The sequence below is a fragment of the Dioscorea cayenensis genome, chromosome 20, assembly GCF_009730915.1.
Source record: "Dioscorea cayenensis subsp. rotundata cultivar TDr96_F1 chromosome 20, TDr96_F1_v2_PseudoChromosome.rev07_lg8_w22 25.fasta, whole genome shotgun sequence".
In the NCBI taxonomy this organism is placed as follows: domain Eukaryota; kingdom Viridiplantae; phylum Streptophyta; class Magnoliopsida; order Dioscoreales; family Dioscoreaceae; genus Dioscorea; species Dioscorea cayenensis.
The window spans coordinates 31,251,776-31,261,487 of NC_052490.1; positions in this window are offsets into that span (position 1 = coordinate 31,251,776).

The following is a 9,712-nucleotide window of genomic DNA, read 5'->3' on the forward strand; positions in this document are numbered from 1 at the left end:
TTGGCCATTAAGGAATATTTGGCAAGAGCAAGGTTCCTGATACCAATTCCCCCCTCAGTTTTACCTTCATTAATAACACTCCAATTCACATTGTGGATGCCCTTTCCATTGCCATCTCTACTCCAGAAAAATTTCCTAACCACCTTGGTGATTTCAAAAATAATTACATCAGGAATCGGGTAAACTGAAAGAGTGTAAATAGGAATGGAAAGAAGTGAAGAGTTTATCAGTACAGTTTTAGCTACTTGGGAGAGGTTGAAATTTCTCCAGCAATTACAAGTGTGCCTAATCTTATCTATCATATGCGTAAAAGCGAAAGAAGCAATTCTTTTAGGAGAAATTAAAACTCCAAGATATTTGACCGGGGAAGGAGGCTGACTTGAAGTTCAGAATTGAGCAATACGGGTGGAAATATGTTTGTTACTCCAGGTAAGAAAGTAAATTTGAGATTTGGAGAGATTAGGACGCTAGCCAGTGAGCTTAGAATACATATCCAGACAAAGATTAATGCTACGGGCTGCTTTTCTAGAGGCTTGAATAATGAGGATTAAGTCGTCAGCATACATGAGATGGTTGAAGTTGTTGGAAAGATTTGAGTTGAACCCAGGAATCGTGTTAATAGCAAGACTGAGAATAAGCATGTGCGTGAGGATCTAAGAAACTAAAATAAAGTAAGAAGAAATGGGGTCTCCTTGACGAACTCCTCTAGAAGAGGAGAACTAGGGGGAGGGGCTGCCATTAATCATAAGAGAGAAGGAGCAAGACTAAAGATGTATAGAGATTTAAGAAATCCAACGTGCAGGAAAATTCATGCGAGAGAATGGCAAGAATTGCACTCCAATCTATAGTATCATAAGCATGTTCGATATCTAGTTTAATTAGCATCCTAGGGGTGGTTTTTGGTATTAGTTTGTAAAGTATGCACAATCTCTTGCACTACAATGATATTATCAAAAGAACACCGATCAGAAACGAAACCGGCTTTCTCTTGACCTATTAACTTAGGGAGAACAAGCTTCAGGCGATTCGCTAGAATTTTAGTAATGATTTTGAAATTAACATTGCATAAAGAAATCGGCTTGAAATCCGACACCAAATTCGGCTTATCTTTCTTTGGAATGAGAATGATAAACGTTTTCCCCCAGGAGGAGGGCATAAATGAGTTATCGAAAAAAAATGGATGGCAGAGTAAACCTGATCACCGATGATAGTCCAAAAGTTCAGATAAAACTCAATATTAAACCCGTCGGGACTAGGGGACTTTCCTGCAGGGAGATCCAAGATATACACTTCATCTTTAGAAACTTCCCGACTCAGTATTTTAGAATTAGAGACTAATAAGCAAGGGAGGTTATTGGGAAATGCATCGAGGATATCTGCAGAAGTATTATTAGGGGTGGTTCGAAGATTTTTATAATAGTGAAGGAAGGCATGCTCAATGCTTGCATGATCGCAGCAAAGGTTTCCGTGAGAGTCCATGACTTGCGAGATATGATTAGTATATGCACGAATACGAGTAAGAGCCTGAAAGAAGCTGGTATTTTTGTCTCCGTCCTTAATCCACATTAAATGGGCACGCTGTGCCCCTTTGATACTAGGGCTGTGCACGGTCCAAAACCGGACCGGACCGGTTAAACGGTTTCTTTATTATTGGGACCGGACCGGACCAAATAACAGAGAAACCCAGACCGGTCCAAACCGTTTACGACCGGTCCGGTCCGGTTTGGACCGTTTTGGACCAATTTGGTCCATTCCGGTTCGGTCCCGGTTTTTATAAATTAAAATTAAATTAATAGAGTGGCCATCTAATATATAGAGTTAAAAACAAACAATCAGCATTTACATATATATATATAGAGAGAGAGAGAGAGAGTTTAAGGTAAAAATAACTAAACATGGCAAACCGGTCCGGTCCGGTTTGGAACGCGGTTCCAAAAACTGGAACCGGACCGGACCGGTCTGGAACCGGTTTCAAAACCGGACCGGACCGGCGGTTAAAAAAAAAACCGGTCCGGTCCGGTTTACGGTTTAACCGGTTTTTTTGAACAGCCCTATTTGATACTACATTGGCGCTGCAAGGTAGAGAGATTAGCATAGTGATCCATAAGGAGAGATTGAGATATTGAGTTAAAGTCAGAGTTATCAAGATTGCTAATTTCAGTTTCAAGATTAATGAGAGCAGAGTCAACCTTGTTAATCCTAGACCGACGCCACTTATTGAGATTAAATTGGGTCTGTGACAAAAGGTGAGCAAGAGCCTGCATAGGGTTCTCGCGAGGAGAGAAATTCTAGGCATCTCGAACGGCGTTGTGGCAACCTAAAAAATCAAACCAGCTATTATCAAATTGAAACACACTTTTAGGAAGTAAGGTAGAAAGGGAGGAATGAAGGAGAAGAGGAGAGTAAATAGAGAAAGATTTGATGAGATGCTTTAAAGTGTTCGTTTTGAAGAAATTGGCCCAAGTGAGGTTGATTAGGCATCTGTCAAGTCTGGCCCAGTCCCTAGCTAACCTTGACTGATTATTACACCATGTAAATGGTGGACCTAAGTAGTTTAGATCAATAAAATTGTTATTTTCTACGAAATCAAGAAAGAAATGACTTTTGCACTCATAGTAATTAACTGGGCCCCCCTATGCTCAGTCGTATGGAGCACGTTGTTAAAGTCTCCCACGATGAGCTAGGGGATTTGAATAGAAGTAATTTTTGAAAGCTCATTCCAGAGAAAACATTGGTTGCGAATGCGAGATGAATTATAAATAACGGAGATAAGAAAGGCATTAGAGGAGGTATTAGTAATAATAATATGTCAAGTACATTTAGACACAACGATAGGGGAAACCCTGCAGATGGACTTATGCTAGAAAATGATGATGCCTCTGGAGAAGCCGTCGGAGAGCACGGCAGCCCAGTCCCAGCTCTTAGGGATTTTCCTGTAGAAACGATCTAACCGGTCAGAATTAGTTCTGGTTTTGACGAGGCAAACCACAACTGGTTTGTGAGTACGTATGAGACGAAAGACTCGGGAAGAGGTGTCTCGTGTGGAGATGCCCCTACAGTTCTAACAAATGATTTTAGTTGTATTCATGAGTAAACTAAAGAGAAGCAAGAGGAGTAAAAGACACTTCCTGGAGAACATGACCATAAGTGATGATTAGGGAAAAGGCGAGATTAAGAAGAGGAGCCCCATAACTCGATTCTCCCTTTCTTCAGAGAAATATCTGACATGTTTGAGCTTTTTCAAATCAGGGCCTCCTATCGGGCTTCGGCTTGGTACTTGACCAGGGTCATGGAGTCAGCAGGTTCTATATCAGGGTTGTCTTCGACTGGCATTTCTTCATCATCATAGTCATAATATTCTTCATCTTGTTTATCGTCTTCCTCCATATCTTCCTCCTCAAGAGTAGAGGAGATCTTGTCAACCATACTCAAATGAGGACAAGGGTCTTAGAGGGAAGAAGAGGGGGCTGGCGATTGTAACGAGGAGCGAATGACAGGGAGTGGGGACTTGGATCGGCTCAGTAATTTGGTTTCTTTATTTGGGGAAAAGAAAAAAGGTGAGCTTTGGTTAATGAGTCTAGGCGGTACGATAGGCGTGACAGCTAAGGTAGGCGTGTCATGATTGGGGATACTAGGCGGCAGATCAGGATGGTCAAGTATAGTGGATCCATTGGACGTTTTCAATACATTGGAAAGGGGGAGAGTAACGAGAGAGCTAGGAAGTGACTGGCATTGAGGGTAGGTGACTGTTCGGCTTCAGAGGAAGTGACGTGAGAGGGAGGTGGCCGCCGATTAGGAGCGAACCATTTTCCTCCATGTATGCTATGAAGTGACGCGCCTCGGGACCTGGCAGCTTCGGAACCTGGATCAACTGCATCTATCTAGGTTACGTGGCCCACGATCACGAGTGTTGCCACGTTGGTGATAAACCAGAAGCCAGGGACCATAGTCGGTGTCCTGAGGGGATTGATAGTAAAGGGTCAGAGTCATCCATGCGCTGGTCATTGATGCTTGATACCAGGGTAGGACCACTATTAACTCGCCATGAAGGACGGGTTGGAACGGTTTAACTGGCACCAGGCGTCACAAACAGAGATTAAGAGTTACTGCCATGCCCTATCATCCCGCAGGTGTAACAAAAGGTCCGATGCCTTTCATACATAACAACCACAAAAACTTTGTGTAAATCATCGCCGATCCAGAAGCCATGATTGAGCAGCTTGGACAAGACAATCTCAACACAGAGGTGAGCATATTTGCACCGACACAGGGAGAAAGTGAAATCATCCACCTTAATGAGAGTGCCAAACTGATTTGCAATTTCCCAAAACTCAACAGGTAGGTTATGGAGCTGTATCCAGATGGCTGCAGTGTTAAGCTTAGCGAACATGGGTTCGAAGAAAGGTTTCCACGGTGAGAGTTGAAGTATAATGCCATTAACTGACTAGGGGTCGTCCAGGAGGAGACGCTGTATAGTTTGTTGAGTGGAGCATCTGAACAATAGGAATCCATTGGGTAAATCTAATATGAGAATCTCTCCGAAAACACTCAATTTGGAGAGAAGCTCGGCCTTAACTTGGTCGAAGGTGGGGGGTTTCCCAAAAAGCTTTCCATATAATGCATACTGGAACTTCAGGCGAGCTCTACTCATGGCATCACCATCGAGATGGATGAAGTCGGTGATTTAAGCTTTGAGTTTGTTGAGGGTGTGAGAATTGTGAAGAGGCGAGTTATCTGTGGATTGATGAAGAGTTGAGGCAATTTGTGCCCATGATTTAGGCTGCTTGGAGAAGGGGGGCTGGAGACCGATCCCCACTTGCCATGGCAAGGGGGAACGATGGAGGACGGTAAGGAGATTCAGGTGGACAGAACGAGACCTTGATTTGTTGCTTTGTTGCCTCAGCTAACAAGCTAATGCAAGGCAAGTTTTAAAGGAACTTTATGATGTTGACAAACATGTAAGGTCTGTGTTGGAAGCATCTGGTATCAATTACAATGAGATTTCAGATATATTGCGTTGATCATGTCAAAAATGGTTAATAATAATATTAACCACTTTTGGATGGACTTGTTTTTGTCCCAAGAAGTAACTTCAGGTGGTCAAAAGAATTTTGGTCTAGCTTCTCAGGTCCCATCGTATAAGATATCACATGAGCATCCAAATTCAAAACACAATGATTGGGGTGGTGCCACAGGGTTTTTGTGCACATTCAAGACCCAAACTCCTGTTGCATAAAATAAGAGCACTTGGCATGTTAAAATTTGTACACACCTTTTTAAATAAGATAGTTCAATGCCCAATGTGATTTATCCACCTATAAGTTATGATTTATCCATTTTTTTTCAAGAAAAAACTTATTCACCTATTAAAAAAAATTTCAAATATTGCATGGTCACCACACCATTAAAAGTTGAGTTAGTGAGAGATACGTAGAAATTTTCCCATGAATTAGAAAGAGTATTAAGCAACCAAAGCCCAAGAATCTCATCATTAAACTTTACAACCATGCCGGACAATTGATCAAAACATCCTTGAAATTTATTCAAGTGATTTGATATGGAGCTTCCCTCATTATATCTTAAGTGCATGGCCTGCTTGAGCAAAAATAGTTTGTTGTTGCCAGTTTCTGAAGCATACAAAGTTTCAAGTTTTTCGCACAAGCAACTAGCAGTTGTTTCATTGACAATGTGATTCAATACATTATCTTTCACCCATTGCCGAACAAGAACACAAACTTGTTGGTGCTCAAATTCCCATCCTTCATCACTTTTATACTCAGGTTTCTGAGCAACAAACACAAGCAAGTGCAATTTTTTTCACAAAAAGTAGATCTTTCATCTTTCGTTTCCACTTGTGATAATATGTGCCATCTAAACAAACCATTCTACTCAAATTTGCTTCCATCATTCAATCAAGTAAAAAAATCATCACAACTCAAACCTGCTTTGATACCACTTATTGGGAAAGGGAAACATAGGAGTCCAAATCTTTCTTGCTTGAATGAATAAGAATAAGAGGAACAATAATTGTTTGTCCAAAAAACACAATAGAGATCAAAAAACATCACTCAAACCACACAACAATTTTAACGTAGAGAACTCCTTGAAAAAGGGGGATAAAAATCATGGGACCTCTCTCCGGTCCAATTGGAAAGCTCCACTATGAATCAACAATGTCTACAGCAATCAAATATGTTCACTAGCACATCATGCCAAAACATGAACAACTATCATAAAAGAGAAACACAAGACTATGAAGAGATAAATTAGGGATGCAGTTATTGCAATAAAAGGCAACCATCCTGACATTAAACAACGATCTCTACCATTCAGAATAAACCTCCAAATTGTTTATATAAAAATTTTGGCATGTCCTAATTCAAATCAAATTAAAATTTTAAAATCACATGTTCCCCGATCATAATTAAATTAGGACAACCTGTGGATAAGATGAATAAATTTTATAATATATGGATATATTCAAGATCACCCAAGAATACATATCCTGAGGCGATCTAAATATTAAAATCCAAAAAACAGCCTAGAGCACAGATCTCAAGGCGATCTAAAAATATATATATATATATTCAAATTCCTGGATAAGCCAAGAGCACCGATCTCGAGGCGATCTAAAATACTCAAATATCAAGATCTGCCGAGAGCACCGATCTCGAGGCGATCTAAATATTCAAATCTCCGGATAAGCCAAGAGCACCGATCTCGAGGCGATCCAAAATACTTAAATATCAAGATCTACCAAGAGCACCGATCTCGAGGCAATCTAAATATTCAATTCTCCGGATAAACTAAAAGCACCGATCTCAAGGCGATCCAAAGTTCAAGACCAGCCTATAACACCGATCTTGATGCAACCACAATACCAGGATCAACCGCGAATACAAATCACAAGGCAATATATATATATATATATATAACAAATATAATAAATTAAAATAAAAAATAATTAGTTTAAAAAAAAATAGGATAAAAGATTTTTTTTTAAATATATATATATATAATTAAAATAAAATAAAATCCGATAAAAAAAAAATCAAATCATATCAATAAAAAAGTAATAATAACAATAATAATAATAAATCAATCAAATCAAATATAATAATATACAAATAAGATAAAATCAATAAAAAAAATCAAATCAAATAGTTACGTATATATAATAATGAAATCAAACCTAATAAAATAATATATATATATATATATATATATATATATATATATATATATATATATATATATATATATATATATAATAAATAAATAAATAAAATAATAAAACAAATAATAATAATAATAATAATAATAATAGCACATGATAAAATAATATTAATAACAAAACAAAATTATATGTAAGACATATATGTATATATATATATATAATAAATATAATAATATATATATGGCATGGGAGCGTGGAGGCGTGGGTGCGTGGTTGACCCATGATGAACCCACGACGTGAGGGAGCGATTGTGAGAAAAGTTGTTTTTAAAAAGGAACCGAAAGGAAACTAAAAAGAGGAGGAAGAGGAGGACGAACTGGGGAAAGAGAAGGATTCGGACTTCTCTGGCCAAAGATATACTCAAGGAGAGGGGCCGGGACCGACGGGAGAAAGACGAAGGAGAGGCACTCGGTTTTCTCTAGGCGAAGAGATACTGATATAAAAAAAAGAGCAAAAGGAGAAGAGGGGAACCGGACCAGCAAAAGAAGAAGAAGAAGACGGAGAAGAGGGAAGACGAAGGCTAAGAAAACAAAGGAAGATAGAGGATTATGGGCTTCTCTCGGCCAAAGATATACTTAAGAAGAAAAGGACCGGGACCGACTGGGAGGAAGACAAAGGAGAGACGAAGAGAGGCTGGTTTTCTCCGAGCTAAAAAAATATATATATTCAGATAATAAAGAAGAAGATCCCAGTCCAAGGTTGTCGCCTTCGGGGAGAAGAAGCTTCAGAGGAGGAGTCTGACCGGCCAAAGAAGAACTAAAGAGAGCGAGGAAAAGGAAGAAGAAGAAAGAAAAGAGGTCGCTCCCTGTCGTCATCGCTATTGTTGTTGCCGTCGCCGTCACCGCCTCCGCTGTTGATGCCAGAACACCTTCTATTCAGAGAGCTCTAATAAAAAAAGCAGTTGTCAAAATGAGATCTCCATTAATCAGAATAAAGAGCATAAATATGCGAACATGCCTACCAAAATTCAGCTTGATCAGAATACAAATGATTATCCGATTACGAAGTTGATGAAATTGGATATAGAACAGAATATCTCACAAACTCTCCCTTTCTTTGTTTTCTCAAAAAGGCTGCAAAAGCCGTGACCTATTTTCAAAGAAAATTGCTGAAAAACATTATTAAAACCCTAATGAGTTATCATAACATGGGCCTCACAAAAAATTTGGGCTTTCTCCACATAGGAAGGGTACCCAAGCCCAACAACATGCGACTCATATAAACTTCCAAACTGCACTCATGTTATGAGAGCATTTTCATGTTTCAACCTTTTTACTTCTGGAGATGTCCTTTCTTTTCCTAGAAGATTTAGGAGGAGGGGCAAGATGATTTTTTCTATCTCTCACCCCTAACTTCTTGTGCATGTGTGACATTTTTGTGTCTGAGCTGGTTGGGACTTTGTGTTTGTATCCATATTGTTGTCCATTCCAAACATATATTAGTCCTCACTCTTTCTTCAAAGGCATATTGAGTATCATCTGATACTGGGTTGTTTAGCTCCTGGGCTGATAATTGTGGTTGTTGCTATGATTCTATACAATTGTCAACTAAGCATTACCCTCGCAAACATCCAAGTCATTCCTTGGTTTTGAGTCATCCACCACGGGTTAGGGTTCGAAGCTTCCAAACCTTCCATTGTGTTTATATATAAATAATAAAACCTATGTCCTAATAAAACTTAATGTCCTAATGGAACCCAAATCCCAATTTAATTTAAATTCTAATATATCCTAATCATAGATATATTTAGAATTAAAATTTAAACATTGTAATCTTAATCTTAATTGATTATTTGGTTGTCTTGGACTAAAATACAAATCCCGAGGCAAATAAAAGAATGAAAATTACAAAATTGCCCTTGAGAACATATCTTGAAAAAAAATTAAATTACAAAATTACCCTTAAGAACATATCTCACGGCGATGTGCAAATTACATAATTACCCTTGAGAACACATATATCAAAGCAGTCTCAAATTTAAGGGTAGCCTGAATGGACATCCCGAGGCAATCCTAAATTTCATATAGCCTGAAAACAGATCTCGAGGCAACTTGAGGAATGCAAATCCCGAGGCACCCAAACACATATCTCGAGGCAAATTGGGTTAATTAAAAAAATAAATAATAATAATAAATAAATAAATAAAATTATTATTAAAAAATAATAATAATTCAAAATTTTAAATTTGAAATTAAGGAGAATTAAAATAATAATAATAATAAATTAAATTAAAATTTTAAAAAAAATTTGAATTTACCTTATCCTATTGATTGGTTGTGATTCCATGGGGTGTTGGGATAAGAATGAGAAAAATCTGAGGATTAAGATAAGAATGAAGGAAAAATTCTTTTAAAAGGGGAAAAATTGGGAGAAAGCCGGAGAGGACGAAAAAGAATTTAGAGAGGAAAAAAAAAGGAATTTTAAAAAAAGAAAAAAAAAGAAAAAAAAGGTTCTCTTCTCCTCTCATGCTTATAT